This window comes from Asparagus officinalis, chromosome 2 (genome assembly GCF_001876935.1).
Source record: "Asparagus officinalis chromosome 2, Aspof.V1, whole genome shotgun sequence".
NCBI lineage: Eukaryota > Viridiplantae > Streptophyta > Magnoliopsida > Asparagales > Asparagaceae > Asparagus > Asparagus officinalis.
In genome coordinates this window covers 4488410-4502968 of record NC_033795.1, presented here as the reverse complement: position 1 = coordinate 4502968, position 14559 = coordinate 4488410, and positions in this window count along the sequence as shown.

Genomic DNA, 14559 nt, shown 5'->3' with positions numbered 1-14559 from the left:
TGGCTTGGAGCCAGATGACGGCGACCAGGGTTAGCCATGGGAAGAGTTGAGCCATGAGGGTAATTAAGAATTTTTTGTTTGTTTTGAGAGGGCTTTCTTTTTGTTTTGTTTGCTAAAATGTTGGATGTAGAGGGGGGGTCTTTATAAGGAGGGGGAGCATTGGGACAACATAGTGTGAAAAGGAGAAGAGGATGATTAGAGACTTGGAATATATAGAAGGGTTCTTTTTGGCCATTAATTGGTGTCCAATACTATAATGCTAGTGTGGATATTTGGTAGTTATTTTGTCTAGAAGTATGTTTGGGGTTGGGATTTAGAGTGGGAATAAAGGGGGAGGGGAAATGGACACTTTAAGGGCTTGAGAGTGTTGTGCTACAGTACTACTACTAGCTAGTGGAGGAATTTGTTTGAACCCTGCAAGCAAGTTGGGTTGGGGGTGGATTCTGTCAGGGTTTCAGTTTAAGAAAAATGGGACAAATTAAACTAAAAAATATTAGAAATTTTGTTTGAGTAAATAATATTCCTTGATGGTTTTGTTAGAATTGTGTTTTTTATTCTTTGTATAACTTAATGAGAATTAGATAGGGTTAGAGATCTATGATGATTAGGAGATTAGGTCTCATCATAGTTAGGAGTTTGAATCCTATTCTAGTTAAGAAGTTGGGCTAGAGATAGGATTTTGATTTCATTATATATATTCTTCTGTTGTTGGAGGAAAAACCAAGCAGATGAGAGAGAGAGAGAGAGAGAGAGAGAGAGAGAGAGAGAGAGAGAGAGAGAGAGAGAGAGAGAGAGAGAGAGAGAGATAGAGCAAATATTCTTGTAATCTAGGGTTAGTAGAGGGCGTAACCTGATTCAAGAATATTGTGTAAGAGGCGAGGGTTTCGTAGTCTTTGTCCGTGTGAAAGATTACATCATTGGGAGAGAGTTTCACAGTCTTTGTCAGTTCAAAAGATTGTAAGGATAGGGCTTTGGAGATAATATGAGAGTTGATTATGTATGTGAGGTTGAGAGATTGAGAGACGAGAGTTGAGTGGTTACTCTTGTAGTTCTCCATGATACATAGTGGATTTCCCGTATTGTTGCCTATGGACGTAGGTCGAAGTTGGTCGACCGAACCATGTAAATCTTGGTGTTCTTTCTTCTTAATTGTGATTATTTTCTATTTTATTAATTGTGGTTTGGCTTCCGAGTTGCGCATATTATAGTAGATGGGGAGATTAAAATTCTCCAACAAGTGATATTAGAGCCATGATGGTGGATCCGGGAGAGAGTTCGCAATATCGAAGACGACGTCGTGCAAGATTGAAGCTCAGTGTTATAAGAATCAAGACGAAGAAAAAAAAAGGAAGGAACAACCATTGCTGGCAGGAGGATTAAACGACGACTAATCATCCGGAGGAGAGCGCCCGAGGGATGCAGTGTCTGACGGCGAAGTCTGTAGGTGGCTGTAGTAGTGAATCACACTGTTGAGGAGGTGCAACCGGTCACCAGCAGAGGGCTTGCGTGGAGACGAATTAGCAGTGAGAGGAGCAAGCGGTGACAAGTTGACAGAGTTGCTTGGAAGAATTCTAAAGAGGACTTTTGGTTGGCTCTGTTCGTGAAAATCTGAGGAGAGAATTACGTGATTTGATGATGAGATGATCTTATGTTTGGAATATTTTGGTGTTTGGTGTTTTGACTACACGTGATAGAGAAAAAAATCATTCTTCACACGTAAGAGAAGGAACCAAATTTTTTGATGCCCAAGATTTGGTGTGTGGCTTTGTATGGTGTTTGGTGTTTAGTTCAATCCAATGGCTGAGATTGATTGGAGTGTCGATGGATGAAAGGATGGTGGATTTTAGCGATCTAGCAGTCAATTCCTAGGTTTTGGAGTGCTTTGAACGCGATGGGAGGGTTTTATTTTTTAGATTTTTCTTAGATTGATCAGAAAGGACTGATAAGTTCTGATGGTGGTAACGAGACAGATCTGATGGCAGCTAAGGCAAACGAGTATGTGATGGATGAGATTGGTATAGAGAATCAGACGTGATTCTAGCAGTAGAGTTGTCACCATATAACTATTCAAATTCATCGTGGGAGTAGTAGTTGGTTGGTGTGTAGACATGGACTCGTCATTATATCTTGTACATCAATACCATTAATCCAGATGGAAAGGATCTATTGTTGGAGTGAAAACCAAACAGATGAGAGAGAGCCAATATTCTTGTAATCTAGGATTAGTAGATGACACAACCTGATTCAAGAATATTGTGCGAGAGATAAGGGTTTTCTAGTCTTTGTCCGTGCAAAAGATTACATCATTGGGAGAGGGTTTCACAGTCTTTATATGTTCAAAAGATTATAAGAAGAGGGTTTTGGAGATAATATGAGAGTTGATTATGTATGTGAGGTTGAGAGATTGAGAGACGAGAGTTGAGTGGTTACTTTTGTAGTTCTCCCTGATACATAGTGGATTTCCCGTATTGTTGCCCGTGAACGTAGGTCGAAGTTGGTCGACCGAACCACATAAATCTTGATGTTCTTTCTACTTAATTGTGGTTATTTTTTATCTTATTGATTATGGATTGGCTTCTGAGTTGCACATATTATAATATGTGGGGAGACTAAAATTTCCCAACAGGTTTCCCACTTCCATAGATGCAGATTGAAATTAACTGACCAAACGAAAAATAGTGCCATTTTAATTTCTTGAAAAAAGGCAGTTCTTCTGAATACTAAACTTCTTAAATGACAAATGGATTTCCGTGGCTTTAAATTGTAGCTATTCATGATCCTAGGAATTTAGGCAATTTGGTAATTATGCGCGGTAATATATGAGATTAATGGGTATCCTTGTCATAGGAGGGGATTTCCTCCTATGACGCCTCTAAAATCATATTATTGAGCGACATTATGGATGATCCGCTCCGTTGAACTTGATCTACATATTCTAAAACCCCAACACACCAAGTTGGGTGAATCCGTCGTCGTTTTGATCCTCTCTCGAGCCATGTGAATAAGTTCTATTCATTCAAACCGTTAAAATGTGACGAGTGGGATGAAGGGTCAAACGACGACGGGTTCACCAAACTTGGTGTGTTAGGGTTTAGAATATATAAGATCAAGTTCAACGGCGCGGATCATCCACATGCGGCTCCATCATGTATTTTAGAGACGTCATAGGGGAACTCAACTCATAATGAAAGACTAACATTTAGACGTATGAGTTTGCTTATATTTTAGATTTTTTGGTTGTAGACGTTCAACCTTTTTTTTGTAAGGGTAGCCTATAAGGGTGAGTGGAGCCCAATGTCTAATTCTTTGTCTTCTTTTCATCTCTCTTTTTTCTATTTTCCTTAACCATTATCATTAGAATAATAATTAGCAAAACCTAACTAATAATAATAATAAGTCAAGCACCGATGCAGTAAGTCAATTATGATTTTACTTGACGAAAATTTTTCACATTGCACCATAAGTAAGTCAGATTGTTGATTTTTTGTTTGGTAGACATTTTTGTGGTATTGCACTGGTAAACAAGTTAGGTAGCCACCGGTCAATAACATAGAGGATGACTTAATTTAGATTGGCGAATGCACCTAACTTGTAACATATAATATCTACTAAAACATGAGATTTCTTGATCATCATGTATAATTCTCGTCCGCTCCCATTGTTATACTGGGTGAGTGGCACGATTGTCACGTATAGTGAATAGATTTATCAACAATAGCATGCATGTCAAGTTAAATTCAATTTAATTACTGGGTTTAGTGCAAATATATAGTCTTGAGAAATGAACACATGGACTCGTCATTATATCTTGTACATCAATACCATATATATAATAGATCCTTTCCATCTGGATTAATGTTGCATATTTGACTGGATCCAACGCTATCTCCTCTTCATAGGGTTAAAGATTCAGTTAACCACTGATGGTATAAGATAATCATCGCTCCATTTAGCCAGTCCATTATTTTCATATATTAGTTTGACCCTTTTAGTAAGTAATTTGGTCAAATTTTGAATTAAATCCCTCACAGATTCTATCAAAACATCCACATATAATCTTAGGTTTGCTAGATCCTAATGCCACTAAGAAAGGACCCTAGGGGGGGAATAGGGTTTATGCTAATCTAATCTGATTTATGCCAATTTAAAACTTTACTAACAAATATATCCTAGCACAAGAGATATGTATAGAGGATGACTTAATTTAGATTGGCGAATGCACCTAACTTGTAACATATAATATCTACTAAAACATGAGATTTCTTGATCATCATGTATAATTCTCGTCCGCTCCCATTGTTATACTGGGTGAGTGGCACGATTGTCACGTATAGTGAATAGATTTATCAACAATAGCATGCATGTCAAGTTAAATTCAATTTAATTACTGGGTTTAGTGCAAATATATAGTCTTGAGAAATGAACACATGGACTCGTCATTATATCTTGTACATCAATACCATATATATAATAGATCCTTTCCATCTGGATTAATGTTGCATATTTGACTGGATCCAACGCTATCTCCTCTTCATAGGGTTAAAGATTCAGTTAACCACTGATGGTATAAGATAATCATCGCTCCATTTAGCCAGTCCATTATTTTCATATATTAGTTTGACCCTTTTAGTAAGTAATTTGGTCAAATTTTGAATTAAATCCCTCACAGATTCTATCAAAACATCCACATATAATCTTAGGTTTGCTAGATCCTAATGCCACTAAGAAAGGACCCTAGGGGGGGAATAGGGTTTATGCTAATCTAATCTGATTTATGCCAATTTAAAACTTTACTAACAAATATATCCTAGCACAAGAGATATGAACAATATATGTGCAAAGATAATAAACCAATGGCAATATGAACACAAACAGGATAGTGGGAATATAAACAATAAGCAATATACAAAGACAATATAAGATATGAACATAAAAATAAGTGCGTCAATACAATCACAAACAAACGATATGATCACGGAGTTCGGTCCCCACGACCTACGTCTCTGCTCCTCACCTCAAGGAGATCTCTACCATCACAACCGGATTTTCTACGCTCACCCGAACAACGTTTACACCTCACACTCGGTTTTCTAGCTCACCAAAAACTTTACAATCACTCACAATGTAAACACACTAACTATCACCTCAAGTGTTGGTCTTTAGCCCGTATCTCCCTCAAGTGTTAGGAATTACAACATCTCTCTAGGCATTACCACCTACCCCACTCCTCTTAGGACGACCTCTTCTCTCACCATATACTCCTCTTGGTGTACTAGTGTAATACAAAGTGAATTCTCACAAATACAACAATCAGTTTTCTAGTTCACCGAAAACTTTACAACTTACACACTTGCAATTACACTTCATACCCTCTAAGTGTTGGCCTAGCCCGTGTCACCTTCCTCAAGTGTTCGGAATTACCACCTCTCACTAGGCTTTACTACCGACCCCACTCCTCTTGGAACCGACCTCGTCTCTCACCAACCACTTCTCTCGGTGTCTAAGTGTAATAAAATGTGCAACTCACAATGAAACTCACAAATATAAATTTGTTCTCTACAATAGATGAGAACACAATTAAGCTCACTCTCAATGTCACACAAACCCCATAACCCAAATTATACAATGTATGAAAATACAATAAGCTAAATGGTTGTGTGTGTAAACAATGAGTAACTAAAATCAACTAAACTCAATATAAACACTAGCTTAATGAATTAATATTAAACAATATAAATGTAAAGCTAGATTGAGTTTAGAAAAATTCTCTACGGATAACAAGAAAGAGGGAGAAGAGTGAGTGCTCAAACACCAAAGGATGATCTCCACTTGCTCTTGTGAAAGTTTCTTCACAAACTTAAAAACACACTTAAACAAAAACTTAAACCCTTAAACAAACTTGTAAAACTCTTTTTAAAACTTTTCTCTTCTTTTTTTGAACTGAGGATATGTGAGGGTATTTATAGGAAACCCCAAAGTCAAGAGAAAACAACAAAACCCAGAAAAAAGATAAAAACAGAAAAGCTAAAAAAAACTAACCGTTGGGCCATCAGTCGACTGATACTGTTCGTCAGTCGACTGATGAGCTGACCGTTACAGGCCAGCAATACATCATCAGTCGACTGATGAACTCGTCAGTCGACCAATGACCTCATCAGTCGACTGAAACAAACAGAAACTTTTTGGCATTCTAGACGATTTTTTTAGTTGACACATCAGTCGACTGATGTCATCAGTCGACTTACCAGTCGACTGATAACAAGTTATCCGCCTGTTTTAAAATAGAAATCTGATTTTTAAACTTCTTTTAAAAATAGCAAATAAAATTAGAAAAATATAAAACTTTGGAAAATGATTATATACATGATAATAAACATGCTACAAAAAATAAAAAGCACATCCCAAATGAGAAATATCTTCATTTTACAAAATAGTCCAAAACATAAAAATAAAATCATACTTGTTTTGATATTTTGACTACACCATGTTTTGAAACTTCATAAACTGATTTTATAGACTTAATAGAAGATGTATATTATGATTGTTAAGTCTATAAACTAGAATGCACTATTTTCATTTTGCTAGAGCTTTGCACAGATCGTCCTCTTGTAATCTTCGTCTTGGCTCCTTGAAAATATGAGAGTCGTCAGATTGTAACTCCAGATGTTGATTGTGAAAGCTGTTGAATTAGAGCTTTTATCAGTTGTCGTGAAGGTCGTCAGATTGTAACCTCCAGCGATCTACGTGAAAGTCTTCAAATTATGGCCTTCTGGAAGTCGTTAGATTGTAACTTCCGTCATCGGTGTTTGATGGGGATCAGCTATCTATTGTGATTTTTAGACAGCCTACATATATATATATATATATATATATATATATATATATATATATATATATGTTGTTCATTTTCATGTATATGTGGCAAAACACATTGTTTATCAAAACCAAACATGATAACTATGAAACATGTATGTATGTATATATATAAATAAGTATTTGTTTCATATTTAAACTTGAAAACCACAAAACCAAAACTTGCGTATATAAACTTGTATATATATAACTACATATATATATAAAAACAAAATGTGTATGTGTGTATATGATTGAGCTTGAAGTATTTAACACACCTAATATAAAACCTAAACTAATATACCAAGCGATGATCTTGATCTTCAATAAGCTCTTCTTGGTAAACACATAGTATGTCTCAGCAGCCTGTTTGGAACGTGATAATACATCAATATTGTTAAAATGTAAACTTTTAATTCTCAACCCTCACAACAACTTCAAAGTTATTGTGTAGCGGCATAGACTTTAAGATAATATCAAGACAATCCATATTTAAATATATATTGCAATCCACAAATTCCTAGAATGGATTTAAAAATTAAAAGGTACACTTTGTAAGTCCAAATATTAGGATTGGGATCCTCTCCTAAGGAACAGTGGTTCCTAACATTTCCTAATGGATCTCAACCATTGATTACATAGGACCACCTTGTTTTTTGTGCCCATACACAAAATCAATGGTTGAGATATATCCATTAGGAAATGTTAGGAACTACTGTTCCTTAGGAGAGGATCCCAATCCCAAATATTAGCTCATAAAGGAGTCCTTAACCCACTGAGATATGTAAACATGTAAAATTATAATCCTCAATGCCCACTATAATTTAATAATACTTGTACGTGCAGCAATAGACACTTTGAGATGTGTCACACATTGCATAACAGCTCTCCTAGCATGCGACATTATGTCTGTACGTGACGTGACAGTACAGTACATCTACTCATCATTACGCAAATTAGATTTTTAAAATTCCTCCTATGATTTACCATGTATATTTGTTCAAACTATTAAGTACCTCTGACATGGCTCAAACCTTATCGGCTGTATTTGTTTCCAAGTAGGATCGAGTAGGGGCCGGCCAGGGGCATAGTGTGGTCGGTCCCATTAGTCCACATTTGTGGGAGATAACGTCCGAAAGCTAGCGCATGCTACCGACCAGAGCTTGATACGGCACGGAGAAATCGAACCGATCCATTCTCTCCTTGATCGGTTGCTTGGATGATCTGCTGTATGACGCATAACACAGATCAGCGCAAAACCGTTTGCGTTTTACTTGTATATTTTCACTTTTTCTTTGTTACGTGAAGTGCGTCGGTCGGATGCCCACTACTGAGCTTCTAGTAATAGTATATATGCCTACAAGGGAAGAACGTTAACGTTACACTCATTACGGGGATTAGATTCTCTGTGCTAAATTAGGCTAATTAAATATCACGAAAACCCCTTAGGTTTTCACGATTAATAGATAACCCTCCATAACTTTACAAAGTTATCAGAAAGCTCCATTCGACTTGAGATTTTATCAGAAAACAACCCAAAATAGTGTTAACCATAATTTCACATGGGTAGGTAAAATTAAGCAGGAAGATATTTCTGGTAGTGAAAATTGTAGTTTATGCTTTTATGAGGCCTATCTACTAATGGTGAAAAGTTAAGGGGGTTTTATTCATTTTATTGAGAAGTTTATGTACAAAGGAAGTAGAAGAGTTCTAATATCTTAAGCGACGTGGGACTAAAACAGAACGAAATAAAAGAGCCTATCTATTATTATATTTAAAACGTACAAGCTATATAGATGTCAAAAAAAATATATATCTGAAACTGATTATAAATAACAAAAATTTGGAAGAAGCAACTGCGACTACAACTATATATAAATACAATTGCATGTGAACATATTTGCAGGATAATTTCATGACATTGGCTGCGACTAAAAGCCACGATCGAAGATTGATGAAAACCGTCCTCAACATGCAAGAGTGGCAGCATGTTTTTCCTATGCCATCATCCTTCAGTTCTTAGCCTGCATGTTCATGAGATGAAAAGCTAATTAAGAAGAAACACATACAATGAAGATGTAAAATATAATTTTTTTATTGAACAAAATAATAAATATAGCTGAGAAAGAGAGGAAGGCTGTACTACTTATTTTAACGAAGCATTTCGTTTGTTTCTTATGTCAAAATCTAATTTTGAAAATACTAGGCAGCATGATCTGTTCCCTCTCGGTGTGGATTCATGAATGCTGACGGTGCAAGAAAGCTGACTTATGAAAGACTGGAAGCTATTCGATCCAATGTTATGGAAGTCTAATCTAAAACCAAAGTTTAATACACGGGTGATATATAGACACAAATGACGTGCACGTGATGCAGTGCTGCTGCATTTTGTAAGGATGGATAATAACTAACAGGGTTACCGTTTGGGCGAAAAAAAAATCCGTTTGGGCTAAAGCCGTTGGGGATAAGTTTTCCCCAACGGACGCCCAAACGGTTGTAACCGTTTGGGCAAAGTCCCTGTTTGTTGGAAATTTGCAGTAAAAAGACAAAGAAAGAAAAAATGACTTGTATTTCTCTCAAAATCAATTACAATTTGGATTCCGATTACAAAAGAGAGGAGAATAAATTTGATTCTCCCCTTTGTTTAAAACTGGGTTCTTCTTGGTAGCGATGGAGTGTCTCCTTCGATTGATTGTGTCGAACTTGCTCTCCGTTGACGATCCGACCGTCTTATATTCATAGAGAAGGTGATGTACAAGGACATGCACACAGATGACTCAGAGAGCGAGTTAAAATTTGTAGATGCAAATGATATCCCGAGTAACCTCTCGGAAGAACCCAATGCAGAAGGTCCTTGTATGTAGAGAAAATTGCAAAGAAAAGAACAAAGAAAGTTGATTTATATTTCTTTAATTCCGATTACAATTCGATTACAAAAGAGAAGAGAACGAATTTGATTCTCTTCTTTGTTTAAAACTGGGTTCTTCTCGGTAGCGATGGAATGCCTCCTTCGATTGCTCACGTCGAATTTGCTCTCCGTTGACGATCCGACCGTCTTCTATCTCGTGGGAACAATGAACTTCTGTGGAAAGTTTAATGAATAACTCTGAATGAGTTTAAGAACTCTGAACGAGTGGGAACAATGAACTTCTGTGGAAAGTTTAATGAATAACTCTGAATGAGTTTAAGAACTCTGAACGAGTTAAAACTCTGTTAGAAGAGTTTTTAGAACCGAAAATTCGGTTAATGACCAAGCTAATATTCTGTTATTGAAGAATCCTCTCAGATTTGATCTTCTGAATTTGATTCGAAAATCCTATCTCCAAGGATTTTACTGCTGCTGCTGTTGAATCACCGAACCTGAGTGGTTGAGATCTTGGAAATCCAACCTGCTGCTTCTTCGTACCCAAAAAGCCAGCCCCTGGTTTTGATAATTGGAAAATCTCCAACCTGTGCGGTTTAGATTTCCGAAAATCCAACCTTTTGCTCCGCTGGGTTTGTTGAGTTTTTATAGGGGGATCAGATGTTGTAACTGTCCTCTAAATCCGCTCCTAAGTGGGCGTGATTTCCTCAGATCGTGGGAAAACAGTTCTGAAACCGTTCGACTCATGTTTGAACGAGTCAAACGCCTAATCTGGCATTCAGAACCCAACCTCGTGTCTTAGAATTGAGACGCGAAGTTGGGTATTGGCTGAACATTGATGAACGCGAGGGTCGCTCGCGTTTTGGTTTGTTGTAGCTTAGAAACATGGGAGTCGGTGTTGGCTGGACCCCTACGAACGCGAGGGTCGATCACGTTTGGTCTGTGGCTTGGAAACGCGGGGGTCGGCGTTGGTTGGACCCCTACGAACGCGAGGGTGACTTGGAAACGCGGGGGTCGTCTGGATTTCTAGAATTGTAACGCGGGGATGACATCCGCGTTTCAGAAGGAGCTTTTTGACTTGTAACTTCTTCTGTGAAGCGTTGCGAGGACCGTTGTTCAGTAATCCTAGCTTTAGCTGTTGTGGAGTGTGAAAGTCGTCAGATTGTAACTTTCACTGTAGAATGTGAAGACTGCTGAATAGAGTTTTCATCAGTTGTCGGAAGTGTCGTTGAATTGTAACTCTTCTCGATCTTTGTGAAAAGTCCTCTATTTGCCGCTTTCGATTGTCGACCCGAAAACTATTTGATTGTAGCTTTCGTTGTGGGAGCTTGACGAGAATCAACATCCATAGTGTTTTGAAGATGAATATTTGCCCACAGCTCTCTCCCAAGCAACTCACCAACTACGTCCAACCTTTTATTTCTGAAATCATTACACTGCTCATCAGCATCTCTATTAGTTGCTAATCATGTTGTTGTCGCAACCATCAAGATCAATCATCTCAGAAATGAGGCCGTGTTTGTAGAATTACGAATACAGTGATTAGAAAGTCGTCTGATTGTGACTTCCATTGTCGGAGCTTGATAGGGATCAGCTATCCATTGTGATTTTTAGACATCCTACAGTCCTCAGCCAAAAAAACCTGTTGGACAGAATGGTGCACAGTAGCTTGATGCACCAGCTCCGATATTAAGAAGATCTTTATGGCCTCCTGTGCCCAATAGGAGATACATGAACTGTTTGTTGCTGACAGATAGAGGGGAGCCTAAAATCTATGATGAAGCTTGTCAGAGTAGAGATACGAGCAAGTGCGAGCTTGCCGTAAAAGATGAGATGAAGTCTCTCATATCAAACCAGACGTGGGAACTAGCTGAGTTGCCCATGGGTAAGAAGGCACTTCACAATAAATGGGTGTTCTGGGTGAAAGAGGAGCAGGATGGCTCTAGAAGATATAAAACCCAATTAGTTATCAAAGGATTCCAGCAGAAGGAAGGAATTGACTACACGGATATTTTTACTCCCGTGGTGAAGCTAAATACTATTAGGACAGCGATGAGTATTGTAGAAATTGAAGGTCTTCATCTTGAGCAGTTAGATGTGAAGATGACGTTTCTTCATGGAGATCTAGAAGAGGAGATATATATGCACCAACCAGAAGGTTTCTCAGAATAAAAGAAGAAGAACCTGGTGTGAGACTCAAGAAGAGCTTGTATGGCTTGAAACAAGCCCCAAGACAGTGGTACAAGAAGTTTGACGGCTTCATGAACAAGGAAGATTTCTAGAAGTGCAACACCGACCACTGTTGCTATTTCAAAAGATATCAGTCTAGTTATATCATCCTACTGTTGTATGTTGATGATATGTTGGTTGCAGGTGCAGATATGGAGGATATCAGGAGTTTGAAGCAGCAGTTGTCAAAGGAGTTTGACATGAAGAACTTGGGTCCTGCGAAGAAAATCCTTAGAATGCAAATCACGAGAGATAAGAAGATAGGTCTCATGTAGTTATCTCAGATGGAGTACATCAACCATGTTTTGCAAAGATTCAACATGGGCGAAGCCAAGCCAGTGAGCACACCCTTGGCCAGTCATTTTTGTCTATCGAATGATCAGTCTCCTAAGTCAGAAGAAGAAAAAGACAGTATGACTAAGGTCCCTTACGCCTCGGCTATCGAAAGTTTGATGTACGCAATGGTTTGCACGAGACCAGACATTAGCCATGTAGTGAGATTGGTCTGCTGGTTTATGTCGAATCCAGGAAAAGCTCATTGGGAAGCGGTCAAGTGGATTCTGAGGTATTTACAAGGCACAACACAAAAGTGTTTGCACTTTGGTAAGGGAGAGGTGGAAGTGCAAGGGTACGTAGATATAGACTTCGGAGGTGAAGTTGATCATCGAAGAAGCACCACCGGCTATGTATTCACTGTCAGAACTACAACTGTTAGTTGGATGTCACAGATACAGAATATTATCACTCTATCCACTACAGAAGCTGAGTATGTTGCAGTGACTGAAGCTAGTAAAAAGATGATATGGCTTCAGGATTTGTTAATGGAGCTGAGATTCAAACAGGAGAGGAATGTCTTACACAGCGATAGTCAGATTACGATTCACTTGGCTAAGAATTCCACATTTCATTCTAGAACGAAGCATATTGGCCTTTGGTACCACTTCATCAGATCTCTGTTGGAAGATGACATGTTGAAACTGAAGAAGATTTCGGGAAGTAAGAATCCAGCAGATATGTTAATAAAGACGGTGACTATTCAGAAACTGGAGTTGTGCGCAACTTTAGTTGACATTCATGCATAGGTGATGAGGGCGAAGACACACAGGAGTAAATGCTTGTTAAGATAGTTTGCTGACGTCAGCTTGGTCTTAAAGTGGGAGATTGTTAGAATTGGGGTGAAGACCATACCTCTACTCTGGCGAGCTCAAGATCCTTGCAGGCGAGCGGGGCTGCAGGCGAGGCGAGCTCAAAATCGTGCTGGCTTCAGGCGAGGTCGTGGACACGCAGGCGAGCTCGAGGTCGGGATCAGGCGAGCTCGAGCGGCTCCTTCCGAGATCTGTAGGCGAGCTCGGGGCCTTTACAGGCAAGGACGAAGTGGTGCAGGCGAGTTTGGAGCAGGTAAGCTCGACGCAGGCGAGCTCGTGGCGGATCCAGGCTGTCGACAGCCTGTCGACAACTCAGCTAGGGTTTCCTTATAAAAGGGAAACCCCAGGTTACGAGATCGGTGTTCTTCTCGCGATCTTTTGGTGACGCTTCTTCTCTTCCCAGAGACGATTTCTCCTCTGCTCTCTCTCTCTCTCTCTCTCTCTCTCTCTCTCCTCCAACTCTCAATCTCTCTCTTTTCTCCAACTCTCAACAATGAATTTAAGGGGAGACTTTAAAGATTGTATTTAAAGAGAGAGTTTAAGAGGGGGAATATTTAAGAGTGGAGAATCTTCACTGTAGCTATAGTGAAAAATATTGAGAGATCTCAAGTTTGAAATATGCTATTGTATTGTAATTTCTTGTTGATTAATAAGAAATTAATTGTGTGGCTCCCGAAGACGTAGGCAGTTGCCGAACTTCGTTAAATCTTAGTGTATTTTCTCTATACTACGTTTCTGATGTTTTAGGAGTTTCGGCGTAAAATTCCCAACACTCACAAGGATTAAGATTGCTTTGGATGTGTTAAGATTTATCTTTAATTTGAATGATACTTGGGATCTTCAGCGTATCAGAATTAAGGAGAGTCTAGCGGGGTAAGGCTGTAGCGTCCTCCTTGTACTTTTTTTTAGTGAGGCTATCTCTGCCATAGTATAAATAATATTTTCAGGGCTGGCCGGGGACCTGCAATGAAGTTCCGGTTAAAAATTAATAAAAAACTCCCCACAGTAGTGGATCTTGAAAAGAAGCGGATGAATATTTGCAGTATATATGTCTTCTCTGCGAAAAGGCTGGCCAAACTATAGATCATTTATTTTTTTATTGTGATTTCAGTTAGCAGTTGTGGATTGCAGTTTCAACCTTCATTCAACTAAATCACACACCCAAAAAAAAAAAAAAAAAAAAAAAAGCTTCTCATCCTGGATGGATCGAGTACCTGCTTGATTCCTTGCATTGGCAGGTTGTGCCTATTTATTTCATGTGGCAAGCTGGAAATGTTTTGATGACTAGAAACATGCATGAAACGTGATGTGGAAACTTTACTGGTGCATATACAGTTTTTTTTTTCCTCCTAAAATCCAGTTTAGTAGAATTGTTGTCATGAAAAATACATGCGTACGATTGATATTGATACTACAGCGAACGGGTTTTTTTGCTCCTGTTTGGAGGTTTTGTTAAAGAGGGCTGGTCTA